Source organism: Salvelinus alpinus, chromosome 4 (genome assembly GCF_045679555.1).
Source record: "Salvelinus alpinus chromosome 4, SLU_Salpinus.1, whole genome shotgun sequence".
NCBI lineage: Eukaryota > Metazoa > Chordata > Actinopteri > Salmoniformes > Salmonidae > Salvelinus > Salvelinus alpinus.
Genome location: NC_092089.1, coordinates 35994199 through 36016698, shown reverse-complemented (window position 1 = coordinate 36016698; position 22500 = coordinate 35994199). Strand labels below are relative to the sequence as shown.

The following is a 22500-nucleotide window of genomic DNA, read 5'->3' as shown; positions in this document are numbered from 1 at the left end:
TGTCTCTCTCTCTCTCTCTCTGTGTCTCTCTCTCTCTCTCTGTGTCTCTCTCTCTCTCTCTGTGTCTCTCTCTCTCTCTCTGTGTCTCTCTCTCTCTCTCTGTGTCTCTCTCTCTCTCTCTGTCTCTCTCTCTCTGTCTCTGTCTCTCTCTCTCTCTGTCTCTCTCTCTCTCTGTCTCTCTCTCTCTCTCTCTCTCTCTCTCTCTCTCTCCACACATACCACACCACACTCTCACCCACACTGTAATCTAAATCACACAAATAAATAGTTTAAATTTTTCACACACATATTATACTACGCTTTCACCTACACACACACGTGCACACTCATTCACGCACGTGCATGCGCACAAACACATCCACACACACACACACACAATGAGGCAAAATACATAGATACAGAAATTCACATGAACGCAGACATACATTCGTCCATGAACATGCTTACACCCTCACACATAGGTTCATATACTAGTACTGAGCAATTAACCGAAACATACTCGTCCATGCAGAGATGCTCCATTTAACCTAAGGTAATTCAATTACTCCTCTAAGATTCGTTCATGTACACAGTATATATAGTATGTATGTATAAAGGAGTACAGAGTGTGCTACTGGTGTTGGGAACACAGGTTCAGTGGCTCGGTGACTGCATCTAACAGACTTAAACACTCCCGTGGAGATGATGTTCCACCCCACACACACACACACACACACACACACACACACACACACACACACACACACACACACACACACCTATGCATTTACATGTATAGAATTCATAAGCATCTTTGAAATGAGCTGAGCTTAGAAGGCAGGAAGAGATTAACTTCTGTGGATTTAATACATCCGCCCTATTTCACCTCCCTCACCAACTACCTTTCAATCTCATCTATTCCCCTCTATCTTTTATTCATCTCTCAGCCCATCCATATTTCTCTCTTCCTCTCCTCTTCCTCAGAATTTACCACCACAGCTTTCCATTTGGCAGTATCTCTCTCTCTTTTGCTCAGTGTCGGTAACAAAACGTTGTTTTTTTCATTCAAGCCTCTCTCTCTCTCTCCGGCCTCTTTCAGAAGTTGGACTTGGCAGAGGGTGTGAGGAGAGGAAGACAGAGGGGGGATAGGGAGAAGGAGGTGGTCCCAGTGGGCTGAGGGGTAAAGCTGTAAAGACACGTCCGCTGGCTTTAGATTCATCTCATTAATTGCTCTTGTGAAATTTCGGGTTGTGACACACTTGTTATTGCTTTGTATTATTAATAAAAGCGTAAGGGGAGAAGGAAGACGGGGACAGGGATGGGGGGAGATAGGAGGAGGGAGACGGAGGGATAGAATCAATACACAGGCTTAGGAAGGAAATTAAAAGTGGCGAGCGGACAGAATGGGACAGGCTTGGCGGGGCGGTTGGCAGGTAGCGTTATTAGTAGCGTCTGGGTTAATGACTGTTATTTTACAGGAAGGAAAGAGAATATCACCATGCAACACAATGCTCTGTAATTGGCAGTGTGATTGGACCGTTGCTAGGTCAGCTGATTTCAATCAAAGCTGTTTTTCCAACCGAAAACAATGGACGAAATATGAAGGTCTTTAGTCGACAAAAGAAAATGGGCTCTCTGGGTTCTCTCTCTACCTCTACCTCTCTACTTCTCTCTCTCTACCTCTCTCTCTCTCTCTCTACCTCTACCTCTCTCTCTCCACCTCTCTCTCTCCACCTCTCTCTCTCCACCTCTCTCTCTCTACCTCTCTCTCTCTACCTCTCTCTCTCTACCTCTCTCTCTCTACCTCTCTCTCTCTCTCTCTACCTCTCTCTCTCTACCTCTACCTCTACCTCGCTACCTCTCTTTCTCTACCTCTACCTCTCTACCTCTCTACCTCTCTACCTCTCTTCCTCTCTCTCTCTCTCTATTCCCCAACCTCCCTTAACAGTAAATTAACTCTAGATTGTATTATAAAAGAACGAGTTACAATAAGGTGCGCTATTAATTTGCAGTGTGTCCAGGCGTTAAGAATGGTGTACATTAAACTGGAATTGCATGTATCTGCAAAATTAAAGTAACCCAAATGTAAGTTTTCAATGTTTTCTCTTTGCACCGCTGCTCGCCACATTGCGTCAGAACGTTCATCGTTGGATCATGGATGAAACAATGTTTCACCATTAGAGATCAATAGAAGAGTACACACTAGTGCAGTCAAAGTCGATTTCATTCAAATGCTTTATTCCATACCACGCTGCCGCCTTCAGCGATAGTGTCTTCTGTTCATAGATACTCATGCTTTACTTGAATTCAACCTGTTATTGCTTTCAAGATTCAATATTTACATTTAACGAGCGCTGTATCTGGAAGTGACTTTCGTTCAATTATGTTGTGTGTGTCTCGCCATGTAAACATGCAGGAGAGATGTAATTCTATTCAATAGCCACATCTCTGGGATGGATGACAGGAATGGATAGAGTGAGACAGGCAGAGGATAGACGAGTGCAGAGGCCTTAGTGATCTAACTGCAGCTAGACAGCTACCATGTCTGTTTTATCTGTCCAACTTTTCTCAGTTTCTCCATCTCATCTGTCTCTTCCACGGTTACACCAACGATGATAAAGACGCCGATAATCATGAGGATGAAGGAAATGGCTGTGACACACACACTCATACAAACACGCACACGCCCGCACACACACACACTCAAACACTCACACACACACGCTCATACAAACACACTCACACACTCATACTAACACACACGCACATGCACACGCACTCACACACAAATGCACACACACACTCATAGAAACACACACATGCACGCGCACGCGCACACACTCAAACACTCACACACACATGCACTCATACAAACACACACGCACTCACACACAAGCACACACACGCGCACACACACACTCATAGAAACACACACATGCACGCGCACGCGCACACACTCAAACACTCACACACACATGCACTCATACAAACACACACGCACTCACACACAAGCACACACACGCGCACACACACACTCATAGAAACACGCGCATGCACACACTCACACACACACTCATACAAACACACACACGCACACTCTCACACACACGCACTCACGCACCCACCCACACACACACACACACTCACACACATATGCGTAAACTCTCTCATGCACACACGTATATACACACTCAAACTGGTCCCGTGGTTAGTAAAACAGAGGGTAATGAGTGTGGATGCAGCTCTGTGGAGATTAATCTGTGCTTCATAGACGTGACCCACTTTATTTGAAGTGGAGAGGCATCCGTTATTATCCCAATTCATCACCATTAGGCCTTGGCTCCCCTGCTATTAAACACACACACACTGCTAACCAGTCCCCGGGACACACACGATCACACACGATCACACACACACAATCCCCTAGGGAAGCATGGGCAAAAGACTGGGCAGGAGGGAAAGGCGAGAGGGATCAATGTTTTTACACACAGATATGTGGGTATAGGCTGCGTATTGGCAGTGATGTTGTGTGCACGTGAGTGTGTGTAGGTGGAAGCGAACGGTGAGTGTAATGACTTTGTGGGGTTGGATGAGGGGAATGAACCATGGGGGATGGCAGAGGATTGGGGGATGAACGGGGAAAGAGGAAAGAATGAAGGAAAGAGAGATTGGATGGAGGGAGGGGAACAGTGGGAGAAAAGAGACAGATCCCACTAAGCATTTACCGTCAGGCGACGTCTTTTGGACGTTTTTTTTGTCCCGGACTTGATTTCAACGTCCATGGATGTTGATTTAAAAATATTTAAAAAATCTAAACCAATAATAGACATCTATGTTTCACAGGTTTGGAAAGCACAGCAGAGTACAGTACTCTAATGTAGTCTACGCTACTGAACAAAACTGTACTCTACTGATTTTACCGTACTGTACTCTACTGAATTAAGCTCGACTGTGTTCTACTCTTCTGAATGAAACACTACTGTACTCTACTGTACTCTCTCTACTGAATTAAACTCTACTGTACTCTACTGTACTCTCTCTACTGAATTAAACTCTACTGTACTCTACTGAATTAAACTCTACTGAATTAAATTCTACTGTACTCTACTGAATTAAACTCTACTGAATTAAATTCTACTGTACTCTACTGAATTAAACTGTACTGTACTCTACTGAATTAAACTCTACTGTATTCTCTGTACTCTACTGAATTAAACTTTACTGTACTCTACTGAATTAAACTCTACTGTGCTCTGCTCTACTGAAGAAAACTTTACTGTCCTGTACCACACCCTACTGTGCTCTATAATGTATTATAAACTGGGTGGTTCGAGCCCTGAATGCTGATTGGCTGACAGGTATACCTGATTGGTATACTACGGGTATGACAACATTTATTTCTACTGCTCTAATTACATTGTTAACCAGTTTATAATAGCAATAAGGTACCTCAGAGTTTGTGTTATATGGCCAATATACCACGGCCAAGGGCTGTATCCAGGCACTTTGCATTGTGTTGTGCATAAGAACAGCCCTTAGCCGTGGTATATTGGCCATATACCACACCACCTCGGGCCTTATTGCTTAACTAATCTGCCATACTGTAATGTGATGTTCAAACTTGTAAAACTGCTTAGACGTCTATGATTCTTTCAGATTTGGATATGGTCCACACCGACCAAATTTGTACTTGTTTGGGGGTGGAGCTCATTAGAATAATACCCAGCATGCGTTGCCAGTGTTTGTTTTTACTTAAAAATTTTGGTCATACAGCAGACGTTCTTATCCAGAGCGACTGACATTCAGTGCATTCAACTAAGGTAGATAAACAACAACATATCACAGTCATAGCAAGAAAATAAAAACATCTAACCGTTACTGAGAATGTTATTGCAGTTGAAGTGTTCTGTTGGTTGAAAGTCATTGCTGCCAGTATTAAAGCTTTTGAAAAAGCTCACATAAGAGCATGTGACAGATTGGCTCAATAATAAATATTCTGTTGCAGTCTTCAGTTGGCTCCTCTTTCCTATATTGTTGTGATATAATGTTTACTTCATTGAGAATGTACAGTACCAGCCAAAAGGTTGGACACACCTACATATTCCAGGATTTGTCTTTACTTTTACTATTTTCTACATTGTAGCAAGTAGTGACGACATCAACACTATGAAATAACACATCATGTAATAACCAAAATAAGTGTTAAACAAATCAAAACAGATTTTATATTTGAGATTCTTCAAAGTAGCCATCCTTTGCCTTGATGACAGCTTTGCACACTCTTGGCATTCAATCAACCAGCTTCACCTGGAAGGCTTTTTCAACAGTCTTGAAGGAGTTCCCACATATGCTGAGCACTTGTTGGCTGCTTTTCCTTCACTCTGCTGTCCAACTCATCCCAAACCATCTCAATTGGGTTGAGGTCAGGTGATTGTGGAGGCCAGTAAAAATAAAGAAAAACCCTTGAATGAGTAGGTTTATTTTAGTATTTTTTTTTTTTACCTTTATTTAACTAGGCAAGTCAGTTAAGAACAAATTCTTATTTACAATGACGGCCTACAATACGTGGGTATACGTATGTGCAGTTGAAATTTGTGGATAGAATCAATGACTGAAAAATATATTTTCAATGTTAAATTATGTTTTTAAACGTCAACATAAGACGCCTTTTCGACATCCATTTAAGACATCTCTTAAAATACATATTTTCAACATCTCTTTAAGACACCTTTTTGATGTCCGTATAAGATATATTTTACGTATTTTAAATACATATTTTTGATGTCCGCAAAAATTATGCCTTTTAACATTTCACTCAGCACCTCATTCAGTCTTTTCAACGTCCTTTTGTTTACTGGGTGATAGCATTTGAGCCAGAGACCAGAAATGATTAGAATTACCAACAGTATCCCATTAATTACTGAGAGAATGAGCGAGGGAGAGAGAGGTTATGAGATGCATAAGGTGCGTGTACAGGGAGAAACATTTCACCTGAGGAGGTGGGGTTGAGGAGGAAATTAGTGAGAATGGGTGAAAGAAAGAGCATGAAGAGAGAGAAAGAGAAAGAGGGATTCAGATTTAATGTAATCCTTGTGGGGATATTACAGTGAGTTATTTTGGGGGGAGAGAGGGAAAAGTAGAAGGATTACATCTGTAAGTCATTTTAATGATGTCTCTTGCACCATTAGGGCCTGAGCCAACAGGCCAAACAGGCCAAACAAACACACTGTCATTAGAATGGGAATGGACTTGGTCTCACGTAGTGCAGTACTCAGAAAATACCTTTTGGATGTAGTTAATGGTTGTGACCTTCATCAGTAGACACAGGAGGAAATGAGAAGATAGCAACTATGCTGAGACTCCTGGCGTGATGATGATGATGATGATCAGCAAGACTAGATTAAAACTCTGAAAGGGCATGACAGGGATATGACATCGATGATGATAATTATGTAGGCAATGATGATGATGATAACAATGATGGTCATTACCAAGGATAACATGAGAAGTCAGGAAGGGCATGACAGAGACAGGATCCTTGCAGTCCTTCCGATCCTTCCCTGTGCCTCCTTGACCCCACCCTGACCTTCCATGGCCCTCCCTGTCCCACCCTGGCCCTCCCTGACCCTCCCTGTTCCTCCCTGACCCCCTAGCTCTGCAGATTCCATCCAATCCATAATTCATATTGTATAGCCCTGTGGCACTGCCCTTACAGAGATTCCCATCTCCCCAACATGCAGTGCATTCGGAAAGTATTCAGACCACTTAACTTTTTCCACATTTCGGTACGCTACAGACTTATTATAAAATGGATTAAATAAAACATTTTCCTCGTCAATCTACACACAATACCCCATAATGACAAAGCAAAAACCGTTTTTTAGAATTTTTTGCAAATACCGTATTTACATAAGTATTCAGACCCTTTGCGATGAGACTCGAAATTGAGCTCAGGTGCATCCTGCTACCATTGATCATCCTTGAGATGTTTCTACAACTTGATTGGAGTCCACCTGTGGTAAATTCAATTAATTGGACATGATTTGGAAAGGCACACACCTGTCTATATAAGTTCCTTACAGTTGACAGTGCATGTCAGAGCAAAAGACAAGCTATGAGGTTGAAGGAATTGTCCTTAGAACTCCGAGACAGGATCGTGTCGAGGTACAGATCTGGGGAAGGATACCAGAAAATGTCTGCAGCATTGAAGGTCCCCAAGAACACAGTGGCCTCCATCATTCTTAAATGGAAGAAATTTGGAACCACCAAGACTCTTCTTAGAGCTGGCCACCAGTCCAAACAGAGTACATTTGCAAACATTTCTAAAAAACCTGTTTTTGCTTTGTCGTTACGGGGTATTGTTTGTAGATTCATGTGATTTTTAAAATAAATATTTTTTTAGAATAGGGCTAAAACATACAAAATGTCAAGGGTTCTGAATAAACGGTAAATGTCCCTGAATATACATGGATGCCTGGGAGATAGAGAAACCTATAGATTTATAATGCAGGGAAGGCAAATGAACACAAGGAGAGAGGGAGGGAAATAGGAATAGGGAGATAAAGAGGGAGGGAGCCAAGTGGATGAGTGTTATACTGTGCAGTCAGGTGAGGAAACAGGAGTGTGTGTGTGTCTGCGTTTTTATGTGTGTGTGTGTGTGTGTGCGTGTGCTTGCCGACTGTGAGCAGGAAATAGGGAGAAAGCTGTTCAGGTGTGAGAGGGATTTGTGTGAAGGAGAAGAGGTATTGAGGACGAGAGTGGGAGCAGCCCAGACATGTCTGTGTCTGATAACTCTGTGACCTGCTGCTCCTTGAACTTTTTCTACAGTGACCCCTTGACTGGCTCAACAGCACTGATGCTGCTAGACACACACACACACACACACACACACACACACACACACACAAGGTAGTCTAAATCCAGTGAGTAAATCCCGCCAGGTCCCAGAGTGTAGTCAGGTAAAGCTACCCCGGAACCCAGCTGCTCTCTCCCTCTCTCTCTCTCTTTCTCTCTCTTTCTCTCTCTTTCTCTCTATTTCTCTCTCTTTCTCTCTCTCTCTCTTTCTCTCTCTCTCTCTCCAAATCCTCATCTCCATATTCATGGAGAGTCACTCCTGCGGAGTACTGGGAGAGGGTTATCAGAAATGGACCTGCAGCATGCAGTTTGTTTGTGGCACGTCAAACGGAGAAAAGCCATTTCCTGTTCCTGTCTAGCGTGTAGGCCTGTGTTTGTGCAGCTGTGTGTGTATGTATGTGTGTTTAGGAGGGAGTTCAGGGCTGTTTCTAAGATGGGCATTCTAAGAGCAAATCTTATTGGCTCAACTTGGGCAACCGTTGGAACAGAAGAACCACTTCCACTTTCAGAATGACTTTGTAAATCCCCCTACACTACCAGCTCAGCTATGATGAGAGATAGAGGGGGGAGGGGACTGTGGGGAGGGAAGGGAAGGGGAGGGGGAGAAAAAAAGCGAGGGGAGTAAAGAGTGACAGAGTTGTAGGAGTAATAGGGAGAGATAGCTTTCTTCTCTCCTTTTCTCCCTATGTTCTCCCTCCTTTCTCTCATGCTCTTGCTTTGCTCATGATGCAACAGGGGGCAATGTATTTCTGAGGGGGAAATTCAGCCAGCCATCATCACAGTAGACAAATACCCCCCACCCCCGCCTCTCTCTCTCTCACTCACAATTTCTCTCTCTCTCTCTCACTCACACTTTCTCTCTTTCTCTCAATTTCCATCTCTCATGTTGAGGCCTGCTGCCACCCACATGGTGAGCCTAGTTTAGACCAGGCTTGTGTTAGATCAGAGGAATGATGATCAGAGGAATGATGTTGAGGTATCATGTCAAGGTAACGAGGTCCCCCCCACATCACAGGAGCACAGGGAGGAACAGGGTGCGACATGTTCCTGCTACTGAAGGTGTCTCGTGCTGCGTTCCATTAAAGACAAAGCCATTGCACCTTATTGCAGTGACAGAGCGAGTCGATTCACATACTAGACCAGTTTTTCTCAACTCCGGTCCCACACAAGCACACCTTATTCAACTAATCAAGGGTTTGATGATTAGTTGAGGGAGTTGAATCAAGACTTGTAGGCCTAGAGAAACATGTCTTCCATATTTCAGCCCTGCCCTATTAAATGTACTGGACAGTCATTAGAGTAGTACGACATGCTGTTAGACTAGTCCTGTGAGCTGCCCCAGAGAAACTGTGAGCTGGCATCAGTGTGTCACCTAGTCCCAGGAAGCCAGTTTTACATGCTTTGTAATATTATTGGGTTAAAAGTTTGTCCTGACCAAGACTCAGTTAGTGTTGAAATGTTGCACGTTTCATACAGCGCACTTCTAGGACCAGATCCTAGTGTAAGGATTCCCTTTGTTCTCTGCTAGTGTGTCAGTGGAGGCAGATGAGTTTGTCATTGTGAATATACAGTATGTGTCTATAGGTATATGTTGGCCCTAAGTACCTCCCTGTGTGAAGGCGGTCTAGCAAGCTCTCTCACCAGCCCTGCAGAACCAGTCCCATCAATCACTCTATACACACACACACACACACACACACACACACACACACACACACCTTGCTCATCCACTTATTCACTCTGCTACTCTCCCTCCCATTCTTATGTTCTCCTCTCGTCCTCTCGTCCTCCTCCCCTTTCCCTGTTCTTTCACTTTTTCCCCAGCTCTTCCCTCACCGCTGTCATTCTCCACCTTTCTCTCTCTCTCCCCCCTCTCTCTCATTACCTCTCTCCCCTCCCCCTCACATTCTCTCCTTCTATATCCATCTCTCGCTCAGTGTTTCAGTGCAGACCCATGTAGTCAATTACCCTGGTTGTTAACGAGTAGATAAATGTAATTGCTCTGCAGCTCACAACTGCACGGCTGCTGCTCACTCTGCTCAGACCCCTGGAACACAGGAAACGCATCACTCCTCCACTCCTACGCTCTCTCCATTCTCCACTCCTCTCTCCCCATCCTGCCCTTATGCCACTCACTCTTCATTGTACTCTTCCATCTCTTCTTTACCTCTCATCATTAACCTCTCTATTCCTTACCCCCATCTGCTTTTCTTCTGGAGCAAAAAGGGGCTTAGGTGGTGGGTGTGGCAGGGGGGGCGTGGCAGGGGGTGGTGGCAGGGGGCACAGTTGACACAGCTGAATTTCAGAGAACATTTTAGAGGCTTGGTGGTGTAGAGACATTTTTGTGTATTTATACCTATTTCTGGAAATTCTACAGATTTCTCCATGGAGCTGGGAGGCATTTTTGCAGTTTTATAGCTAATTTCCTGTAATTCTACACATTCTGCCATGGAGCTGAGAGAAAAGGTTGCAGTTTTAAAGCTGCAACATTTTAATTTCCTGCAATTCGATAAAAAAATGAATTGCAATTTAAAAAAATCTTTACACCTAAGGATTTCAATGGCAGAAAAAACCCTGCCCATGTTCCTCCCCTTCTCTCCCCTACCTTTCTCCCGCCATCCTTCTTCTGCATCTTCCTTTCTCCCCCTTCTCTTCTCTCTCGTTCTAGTCTATTCATCCCCTCTCTCTCTCTCTCTCCTCCCTCTCCTCCATATCTGTGAACAACACTGTTAGTGTGTGATGGGGGTAATTGCTTTGTGCTAGATGAGATGACTGTTGTGGCTGAAGTAGGTTGTCTCTATAATCTCACCCGTGAGCCTGGTGTCACACACTGGCACATGTGCTCACATGTTCACATACACACACAGCAGGACTGGCGTCCTCCATCGCCTTGCAGGGTGGTCCTCTCACACATTATGTTGGCAATGTTCTGGGTGTGTTGATAGGGGGTATAAGTGTGTGTCAAGAGTGTTGTTTGTAGAGTCTACATGCGGTGAGTGTGTGTGTAAGATGTTTATATCTATATGGTGAGTGTGTGTGTTTGTCTCTGTGTGTTTGTGACTGTGTGTATGATTGTGTGTGTGTGTTCTGTTCTGCGATGAGCTGGGTTCTCTGGGCTCTGCTGGAGATCCAGACTGTCTCTGAGGACTCTGATTGGCTCAGCAAGAAGGATGAGCTGGAGGTAGATGAGTCGGAAATGAACCCAACTCTACCTCCCGCACGTTGCCACACACACACACACACACACACACACACACACACACACACACACACACACACACACACACACACACACACACACACACACACACACACACACACACACACACACACACACACACACAAACCCATTCAATTCTCCCTCAACTAAAATGGGCCTTCGTCTTATCTCTTTGAGCACCAGGGGAGGTGAGAAAGAGGGATAAGGATGAATGGATAATGATAAAAGAGGTAGTTAAGGTGCCAAGTCGTTTAGCAATGAGGCTATCATCAAATGCTGGTTCCATCATGAAGGAGCCCATCTGGGTTGCTATACACTGAGTACAGGTCAGTGCCCATACCTCAAAGACCGACACTTCAGACATGCTGTTAGACTCTCTTCAGAGTTTTTTTGTTTACAGGCCATTACGTGAATTAGCTGTCAAGTAGCACATCTGCCGTCAGCCTCTCACTTTCTATAATGTTTGAGCTTTCTGCATCGACAGTGCTACATTTAACATTTACATTTAAGTCATTTAGCTGACGCTCTTATCCAGAGCGACTTACAATTTGGAAAGTTCATACATATTCATCCTGGTCCCCCCGTGGGGAATGAACCCACAACCCTGGCGTTGCAAGCGCCATGCTCTACCAACTGAGCCACACGGGACCTATTCGGGACCTATTCAATACCTATGCTATTGTGGTAGTAAACCTAATGCCCTGACTTTTTTCCATTTTACCTGACCAGGAAAAACTCTGGGCCTTATGATGCGTTCATAACCAAGTGTGAAGTCATAAATATAATAACAGTATCGCAATATATTTTCCAATGCAAAAATGAAAACAAGAAGCAGACCAAACGTTTTGAACTGGGAAATTCCATCAAACATGGAGGTCATTAGAAGGATGCTTTCTGCACATAACAAGTATATCCAGAGCTGCTTTCACTTTCTAAATCAGAAGGGAGATGAACAGAATACATTTTGTGACAGCAATTTTCATTTAGTTCTTACCATAAACAACAACTACTGAAGATGCTTGCTGTCTTTTTTGTTGACAAATGACGTCAGAGAGGTGCAAGTGGGAAACTCAGAGCCTGCGGATGATAGAGGAGTTTCCCACTAGTAATTACCAGTTGGAGGGCCGTTCAACTGGCGTTTCCCCAGTCGTATGTGGTAAATACCACCTTCCCACTTCATTGTGTTTATTATCTATCCTGTTGCCTAGTCACCTTATCCCTTCCTATGTGTACATATCTACCTCAATGACCTCATACCCCTGCAAATCGTCTCGGTACTGGTACACCGTGTATATAGCCAAGTTATCGTTACTCATTATGTAGTTATTCCTTGTGTTATTATTTGTCTATTATTTGTCTTTATTTCTCTCTGCGTTGTTGGGAAGGGCCAGTAAGTATTTCACTGTTAGTCTACACCAGGGTTTCCGTTAGGAAAATTTGACGCCGGACAACGTGACCGGCAAGATTTAAATTTACCGAACATTTGAGAAATTTACCGCGCATCCATATGCTTTGGGTGCGTAATGCATTAGGGCGTCCACACACGGTGCTCAAAATCACATTTAGATTATTGTAAATCATCTTAACAGAATAGAAATTAGCCTGTAAAGTTATAATAAAGTAAAACAATGGTCTTATACCAACATGAAAGGTTATTGTTTTAAAGCAAAACATTGCCCGTTCCTTCTTCATCCCTGCTATAAATCATAAATGAATATCATAAATAAAATGAAAATAACATTTAGCCTAGAAGAACAAGTCGCCTACACAGTAATAAAACACAACTTCAAAATATAATATTTGTGTAATATAATTTGCGAACAACCTGTACTATAGGCTATTTGTTTGAACATTTTAATTAATAAATAAAACACAGCTGTTTTCAGGCCTCTCTAATTTAATTTAGCCTAGGCATTAACATTTTAATCAGGCCTAATAAGTAACTAAACATGTCTGTCTCTGAACTCTAGGGCTGGCTGATCATGGCTACAAGGAATCCACTTTTTGTCAAATGAATGTCAGATTTGATTTTTGTAGCAGGTTAGAACTTACGCAGCATGTTAGCAGAATTAATGAAGCAGGTTAGAACTTACGCAGCATGTTAGCAGAATTAATGAAGCAGGTTAGAACTTACGCAGCATGTTAGGAGAATTAATGAAGCAGGTTAGGAAAAGGTTTAGGGTAGCTAAAATGCAAAAAAAATCAACGTTTGACATTCATTTGACAAAAGCTGGAGCCCTTCTAGCCATGACTGGGCAGGCGTGCCCTACTCCTGCTGCGATTGAGATCCGCAGTGGAAAGAGCACACTCTAGGCGGCCCCAAAAAGAAGAAATTATAAATCTGATGTTGGACAATCTAATTCAGTATGTAGGTAAACAAAATCCGTTAAAGCTGGTTCATTGAGAGAAAGCTTATTTTCTATGCTCCTGTGAAACGAGGCCCTCGCCATGCATTTATGAAAGCACTCAAATTATATCTTACTCTTTTTACAGTTCTGCTGGATTATGTTAATAAATGTTATGTTTATTGTAATTTGAACTATCACGGGGTCGTGAATCATGTGATATTTGATATACTTGTACCGGTCAACAGTTTGGGCACACCTACTCATTCCAGGGTTTTTCTTTACTATTTTCTACATTGTAGCAAAATACCGAAGACATCAAAACTATGAAATAACATGCCAAGAGTGTGCAAAGCTGTCATCAAGGCAAAGGGTGGCTACTTTGAAGAATCTCAAAAAAGAAAATATATTTAGATTTTTCAATCACTTTTTTGGTTACTACATGATTCCATATGTGTTATTTCATAGTTTTGATGTTTTCAATGTAGAAAATAGTAAAAATAAAGAAAAATCCTTGAATGAGTAGGTATGTCCAAATTTGTGACTGGTACTGTACGTGGCTTATTGACAACTCTGTTTCCTACGATCGGCAGTTGGCTGTCTAGTGATTGCAACATTGTAACTCTCCAATGTGAATAGTTGGCAAAATGTTTCATTTCCAAGTGCTACTGAATAAGCTCAACAGAAATGCACCATTTGCTCATGACACACATCATTCCTCTACTCTATCAATCCATTCCAAATCTTTATACTATTCATGACACAGGGTCGTCATATGTTAATCTTGCCTGACCAACACTATCATTTGCCTCTAATTGACTAACCTTGGCCTGCTCAAAGTGAGCCCTGCTGATGGAAAGTCAAAACTGTCCAACTCCTTGGAGCAGCTTGATGTGCATCAGTCTCGTTACTTTGTCTTCAAGAAGGCGCGATCTTGAGACAGTCTACTCTGAGAAAGAAGCCCCTCTCGGCAGGCACACTGGAAACGGGGATAATCAACTCGTCACTTTTGCCCAGTCGGGGTACACTTAGCTGAAGTCCCTTGTGAAGACCTCGAGTCTTTTGCGTGAGTAAAAATAGAAACACAAACCCGACACTAATTTCCCAGCAGCTTGAGGATTTATTAGCCTATGAAGTATATTTGCCTTTGAAGTTTGAGCACATCGACTGGTATTTACATAAATTAATAAAAAGCATTATTTTGTAATGGATTTTTTTTCTTCTCCTGGACAATTTGGCCGGCAACAATTTTATTTAGCGGCTTTCACAAATAGATTTTTTTGCCAAAAGCTGGGATTTACCGGCCAACGGAAACCCTGGTCTACACCTGTTGTTTACGAAGCATGTGACAAATTAAATTGATTGATTATGAAAGCAGCATTCCTGACAGGCTATAACCAGCTTTTCCAGATCAGGTCACATGGTTAGGAAATACTATCTCATTGGACAGCAGACAGGAACTAAAGAGTCCATTGGATAACAACACAATAAACAAAACCCTACAATGATTTCTTATTGAATACCTCAATCAATGGTGAATTTGCTTGGCTGAGAAGGATTGTTGGTGTTCTTTTTCAGGTCTGTGATAGATGCACTGTATGTCTGCAGCTCATAAGCTATGTCACACTATGACAGGTAATCACTATTACACTCTGGCATTCCATTTGGGTAACTGATCATCACTACATAAAAACCACCCCTGACTTTGATTTGTGCCATCGATTAAAACGCAGGAGGGAAACATTGGAGAGATGTTCGCAAGAACTAACAACGCTAGATGGGGTGAGAGATGGAGATGGGGGGGGCTTGTGCGAGGGGTGCGATGATAGGAAGGTGGGTTGAGTGGTAAAGGGGTGGGATGAGGGGGGTGCAAGACAGACATAAAATACAGAAACGTGTCCTTATATGGAAATGCACGGGAATGGGCCTGGGCCGGTTCTGTGACAGATAGGAAGAATGACAGCTGTGTGGGCCAATCAATAAGGCCCCACAGCGCAGCCCTGTCAGACAGATGGCAAATTGGAGAGCGGGGTGACACTAAGACAAATTGACACAATCAGATACACAGAGACACACACAGACACAGACATACACTCTGGAAACAAATAACCAAATCTACTGAGAGAAAGAGAGAGAGCGAGAGGGAAGGAGAGAAATAAAGATATTATCAGGGATGCAAAGGCCAAAGCCGTCAACCTGTCTGTGTTGATCACGTTTTCTGTCTTCCCCTTCTTTCTCTCACACATTCCCCTTTGCAGCCACACATACATTTTACAGTGTCAATCTGGCTTGTGCCCTTATCTTCTCTGTCCTCCCTCCTCCTCATTCTCCTCATTTGGTTGCATCTCTTTTTCACTTTGTTTCTTTCTTTTTCCTCTACTGGCTTGTGGTGGGTTTTTGTTTGGGTGCGAGGCATCGGTCACTGTGTGTGTGTGTGTGTGTGTGTGTGTCTGTGTGCAACGTTGTTGTTGTGTGTCTGCTGTGTGTGTGTGTATTCAGCAAGCACCATTTGTCTCTGTTGTTTGTTTGTGAAAGCAGGAAGATAAATGTAATTAGATAAATGAAATTGCACTGTTCCCTTTATCTCCTCTCTCTCTCCCACTCTCGTCTCCCTAATCCATCTCTTGCTGTTCTTCTCATTCTCTCTCACCTTTTTGCCCTTCCAGTCCCTCTTTCTCCTTCTCTCCCTCTCCATCTCTCCTGGACATATTTTCATTTGCAGGGTGTGAAAGTTGCTGTTTGAATAAGCATATTTGTCCTGCTTAATAGTATGCCTCCTCACTCCAGTCCGTCATTTAGCTTATTCTCCTTATCTTCTGTAAACACACACATTCCTCTTGCTATCTCTGGGCTTCTTCTCTCTCTGGCTTTCTCTTTCGACCCACCGCTCTGCCCATTTCCAACACCCAAGTTTATCAAAATAGTATGAATAAAATAACATACTTGGTTTAGCATGTGGCTATAACACTAACAGTAGAACTCTTAAAGAGTGACTGCCTTTAAAAAGCAACGGATCGTTGTGAAAACAGCTAGTTACTAAACAGTTATTCTGGTGTCAATATTCACTACAAAGTGTAAACAGGATAATTTTGGTCATGAAGTCAGTCTTGTCTAAATCAGAGTTCGGAACATCGGTGCGTCACAACGGATAAATGAAGGTTGGGTTTTGGTTTGACACTAACATAGTGTGAACAGCTGTGGTGATGGCTCTCGATCCAATAGCATAGACAGTGAGACAGACCTGCCCAGCAGCTCTGACTTTGTTTACATAAGACAACCCGTCTCACATGTCTTTACTTGAGAAATACTGCACAGAACACCTTAGTTAGATGTAAAATTGTGCAACGAAAACATCCTCTGCAAAAATGTCCAAATTAATTATAGATCTCTTGAGTTGTCTTACATTCATTCTTGGGATTTTAAAGAAGTGAAATAGGCTTCCGTGTCTACAGTGGCTCATGGGGGACAAACATCATTAACCAAACACAGAATTGGACAAGAAACACACCTCCAAGACTGAAATCTTGTTTTTCTAATGAGTAACAGAAAACACACGTGCCAATCGGCGTGTTCAGTGGCTCTTTAACCCTGTACATCAGATGGACACAATACCAGTCACGCTAAGAGTTCTCCTTTCATATCTCAACACTTTTCCCCTATTAGGAGGGTAACTGGTGTTACTGCCCAACATATTAATCATATGTTTCAGGAAATGATTTGAGTATTGCAGTTGACAGAGGAAAAGTTGTACTGGAAGCTTGCCTGTTGTGGAGTTGATTCCAAAGCCATCACTACAATGTCAATGTCCTTTCAAAATCCAATTGAAGCGTGACGGTAATTCCCTAACTTGGACCTGGCTACTGGGGAAAAGTGCAGATGAAGAACATCAGATGTTATACAATAAGACGTTTTATAGCTGAATTAAACAACACTCGTGGAAGCAGAAAACTGTAAATATGACCTTGTTTCTAAAGCAAGGACCGTTCTCTCAGGGTTTGTGAAACCCATATGGGAATGTGTCAGGTGTTTATCAGGTGTTTGTTGTCGGCTTACAGGGTTTATTATTGACTTATCATCCACAGTGACCTATTTCACCTCTTTTATTCTTCGTCGTTGTCATGGAATAAATCCCACGCACCTTCACCAGTAAGCTCAGAGGTGCCAGTGTTTTTCCCATTAATCATCATCATCACATTTCTGTACACGGATTTAAAGAGACAACTCTGCTTTATCTATTCTGAGTGTTTCACGACTCAGGGACCAATGAAATGTATTCAGATACCGTCTGGAGTTTCGTTCTATTATGTTCACAAATGGAACATCTTTTCCGTTTCCTGTTCCATTTCATGTATCAGTTTTGGAGACACAAGGATTTCTCCTGGCAGCAACACCATCATTATTGGCTCAACATCTGAGACTCAGCCGGAGGTAGTGTAGTGTATCTCTGTAGTCTCTCTCCCTCACTCTGCTGTTTTCTTACATAAGCTTTATGTAATGTCTGCTGGGAGTGTGACATGTCAATGCCAATGTCTGTCACGTGTGGTAGTATGATGAGCATTAGAATGTACAGTGAAGTCAGTGTTCACATTAGTGTAGATCGGGGCAGGGGTTTGACCATGGACTGTGTGAGTATTGCGTGTTTCAGGAGCTGTTCTATGCCGTGCTCTGCTCAGCAGCTGCTAGCCTATTTGCATGTCTGCCTCCAGCAGGTAGCTATGTGGGTGTGTGTGTGTAATTTCATATGCCAGCATGCTACTGTGATTTTCTTCCCAGGGACAGTGACAGGTCATGTTGTAGCTCGTAGTAGCAGGAAGCTGGCTGTGGCTGTGTTTGTGTCTGTGAGGGTGTGTGACTACTGCCAATGGAGTGTGTCGTTGCGTGTGTGTGTGTTTTTATGAATACTGTAAAAGAGGTGTGTGTGTGTGTGTGTGTGTGAGAGTGCACTTCTTGTGTGCATGGGCATGTACATCTTTGTGTGTGTGCGCGTGTGTGCGCGTGTGTGCGTGTGTGCGTGTGTGTGTGTGTGTGTGTGTGTGTGTGTGTGTGTGTGTGTGTGTGTGTGTGTGTGTGTGTGTGTGTGTGTGTGTGTGTGTGAGAGATAGAGAGAGACCGGGTCAGTCTGAGTGCGATGTGTTTTTATGTCTACCTGTCAGCATATATTAAAGTTGCACTATGTAGAATTTGCTCTGCCATTTCCTGTTTGCTAAACCTTTAATAATTTGCCTAATTTCTGTTTGTGACAAAATAAGCTAGTATAGTGTAGAGAATCATTGTACCATCTGAACCGCTGTGAAATATATTTTCCAAAACCAAAAATATTGTTTCAGCTGTTTGAAGCTGGTGTACAAAACCAAAAGTAGCAAAAACAAAACTTAAGAATGGGAAGCATAGAAATAGTGCACATAGAACTGATCAACTGCTTCTTAAACTTGCTTTCAAGTAGAATGATAGATCTATAACTCACATTTCTATGTGAATTTGGTTGGGTTGCCCAAAAAGTTACATATTGCCACTTTAATGTCTGGACCATATTTAGTTCTGTTGGTTTGATTGTATGTCAAAATGTCTACGAGGAATAATGACTTCATTTAAGTGAGTTTGTGGTTGCAGTAGTGTGTGTGCCTGACTTCTAGGTCTTTGAGTGAGTAAGTGTGTGATTATATTTTATGTAAAATGGTCCGTTTGGATTAGCTTCTTTCCCTTCCTCTGTGTGTGTGTCTCATTCCCTGTCTGACTGTCTCACTCTGAGCCGGTGGGTGAGTGATAGCATCTGTGTGTGTGTTTTGTGTTGACATGGTGACACCGGTTCTTCCGGTAGAAACATTTGGACCATCGTTATGGCGGTGAGTCATGCAGCGTCTCCGCTCCCCGGTCGCTAGGCTGCGTCTGGTATGGCATGCGTCCAACGGCTTTAACCCTCCGCTCCGCCTTGCCGACACTTCCTGTAGGAATATTTCATGGCGCCTGCCTTGTATTCTAATAGCCTTCTGTAATTACCTTCTTCCCTGCTAAGAACAATTACTCAGGCCAACCAAGGGAAAGTGCCAATGTTATTTTTAGATTTTATTAATGATAATTCTCACGGCTACAAACTGCTTTCTCGCTCTCCTTTCTGACTCTTTCTCTCGCTCCCTTTTTGAATCGCCACCTCATTTCCTCTGCCCCTCCCTCCCTCCATCTCTACTCTAATCTCCTCTCTCCCTCCCTCCCTCTCCTCTTCCTTTTCTGTCTCTCTCCCTATTTCTCACACTCCTTCAGTTCTCCATTAAGTGTAACATCCAACACTCTCCCCCTTTCTTGGTTTTCAGAATAGAGAAGCAGCACTCCCTCCCTCTCTTGTTCCACTCTTTCCCAAGGAGTTTTAGTTTCAGTGGAATTGTGTCAACTCTCTCTCTCTCTCTCTCTCTCTCTCTCTCTCTCTCTCTCTCTCTCTCTCTCTCTCTCTCTCTCTCTCTCTCTCTCTTTCTCTCTTTCTCTCTTTCTCTCTCTCATATTCTATCCCCACCTCATAAGTTCAGCTTCAATATCCAATGGGTTTTATTGGCATGGCATTCATTCTGGTAAAGCCCTTTATCCTCCTCTGGCTCTCTATTTCATTCATATCTCTTCGTCCTCCCTCTCTCCGCCTCCCCCTCCCTCTCTCCGTCTCTCTCTCGCTTCCTTTTTTAATGTGAATGCATGTCCTCTTCTAAACTCTGCTGTCTGCTCCCAAGACCTTATGTTCTGCGTTTCATCTAACACCCTCTCAGTCCTCTCCCGCTGACCACTCCTCTCCTCCACACCTCTCCCCCTCCATCCACTTGTCTCTCCCTCTATATCTACCTCTCCCGCTGACCACTCCTCTCCTCCACACCTCTCCCCCTCCATCCACTTGTCTCTCCCTCTATATCTACCTCTCCCGCTGACCACTCCTCTCCTCCACACCTCTCCCCCTCCACCCACCTGTCTCTCCCTCTATATCTACCTTTCCCCCTCCATCCACCTGTCTCTCCCTCTATATCTACCTCTCTCTCTCCATCCACCTGTCTCTCCCTCTATATCTACCTCTCTCCCTCCCTCCATCCACCTGTCTCTCCCTCTATATCCACCTCTCTCCCTCCATCCACCTGTCTCTCCCTCTATATTCACCTCTCTCCCTCCATCCACCTGTCTCTCCCTCTATATCTACCTCTCCCACTCCATCCACCTGTCTCTCCCTCTATATCTACCTCTCCTACTCCATCCACCTGTCTCTCCCTCTATATCTACCTCTCTCCCTCCATCCACCTGTCTCTCCCTCTATATTCACCTCTCCCACTCCATCCACCTGTCTCTCCCTCTATATCTACCTCTCCCACTCCATCCACCTGTCTCTCCCTCTATATTCACCTCTCCCACTCCATCCACCTGTCTCTCCCTCTATATTCACCTCTCTCCCTCCATCCACCTGTCTCTCCCTCTATATCTACCTCTCCCCCTCCATCCACATGTCTCTCCCTCTATATCTACCTCTCCCACTCCCCTAGTTAGAGCTCTGGTTGCTTAGGACTCCATTAGAAATAAAGGTAGTCTGTGTTAAGGTGAAGAAAAGAGAGTGAAGAAAAGAGGGAGAGAAAGAAAGAGGTGACAGTAACAGGAGCCCAGCAAAGTGTCTGCTTTCTTTATTACCCAGTTCCCTCTTCTCCTTTTCTCTCTCCTTCCCTTTATCCATCCCCCCAGAGGAAACCGCTTTAGAACTGTGTGGAAATCAATCACTCTCTCCGTCCCCTGCACTCTTCTTTCATCTCCATCTCTCTTTTTGTGGTTTTTTTCCAGTATGTCAATTTTTAAACGCTTCTACCCTCTCTTTTAAATCAAATCAGACCATATTTATTTTGGAGACTTTTGGAGGCAAAGCAACAAAGTGCTCCCTCTACCCACCATGGATAGTGGTGTGTGATGTGCATGTTGATGTGAATCGGTGCTCTGCGTCTGGTTGTAGGTGTCCTTTAATCTTAACCCCAGTTTGTCTCCCAGAACTGGTAATCTAATCCTCCGTTCAATTTCAATTTCAATTTAACCCCTATCTAACCTCCAGCCCTGGCTATAGGCCCCAGGCAAGACAAGCGTGGTTGGCTGGCTGCGACACAGGGTTGGCACTAGTGTGTGTGTGTGTGTGTGTGTGTGTGTGTGTGTGTGTGTGTGTGTGTGTGTGTGTGTGTGTGTGTGTGTGTGTGTGTGTGTGTGTGTGTGTGTGTGTGTGTGTGTTGGTACAGGAAAAATCTTAGCTGGAAAACAAAACCAACAACCATATTTAGTGGTTCACGGGTGAAAGGGAGAAAGATAAGGTATAAATGCTATGAATATTTGAGAGAGTTGCTGAAATGGACTGAGAGTAGAGAAGAAGGCTTGTTTGTTAGTCACCAGGCACCCCAGAGCTGTACTGTACTAGGATTCTAGAAGATCTCTGCTGTTTAGCAGGTCTCTGCTTTTTCCATGTAATCACAGATTCATGTATTATTCTAAAAGAAACAATGTGCTTTGTGTTTGCATTCTTTGATCTCTGTATTTTAGCTTTTCGCTCGCTTTCCCTTTGTAGCAGTCTATCATGGCCTCTCTTTATTTCAATCTCCCTCCCCTCCCCGTATTCACCCCCCCCCCCATCTCGTTGTTTCTTATCCCAAGAGATGTATCTAAAGGGTCCTGTTGGGATTCTGCTCTTTCATTAAAGTAATTATGCTATACACCAATCCCTTGCTCTCTCTCTCTCTACCTCCCTCCCTCCATCTCTCTCAGTCCCTGCCGTATATCACCTTCCTTCCTCAAACATTTATTATCTCTTCTTATCCGTCCACCTTTCTCCCTGTCTCTCTCCATCTCCTCCTCCTCCTTTTTCTCAATTTTCTCTCCCTGTCATCGTATTTCATTCCCTCTTTCTTACTCTTTCTCATACTCATAATTTCAGCTCCCCATATCTCTCTCTCTCTCTCTCTCTCCCTCTCCCTCTCTCTGTCTCTCTCTCTCTCTCCCTCTCCCTCTCTCTGTCTCTATCCCTATCCCTCTCTCTCAATCCCTATCCCTCTCTCTCAATCCCTATCCCTCTCTCTCAATCCCTATCCCTCTCTCTCAATCCCTCTCTCTCTC

At 43.5% G+C, this 22500-nt stretch overlaps 1 protein-coding gene and 1 long non-coding RNA gene across 3 annotated transcripts in view; one reads left to right on the top strand and one right to left on the bottom strand.

Moving 5' to 3' along the window:
* LOC139573435 (uncharacterized) overlaps positions 1-16219 on the bottom strand; it is a 25750-nt gene extending 9531 nt beyond the window's left edge. The window contains exon 1 of one of the 2 annotated variants that reach the window (XR_011674594.1): positions 16049-16219. This is a non-coding gene — a long non-coding RNA (uncharacterized lncRNA). The remainder of the gene's footprint in view (positions 1-16048) is intronic. The other variant, XR_011674595.1, reaches the window with a different exon arrangement.
* Positions 1-22500, top strand: part of LOC139573432 (cell adhesion molecule 4-like) — a 156094-nt gene that overhangs the window by 15321 nt on the left and 118273 nt on the right. The window lies entirely within an intron of this gene.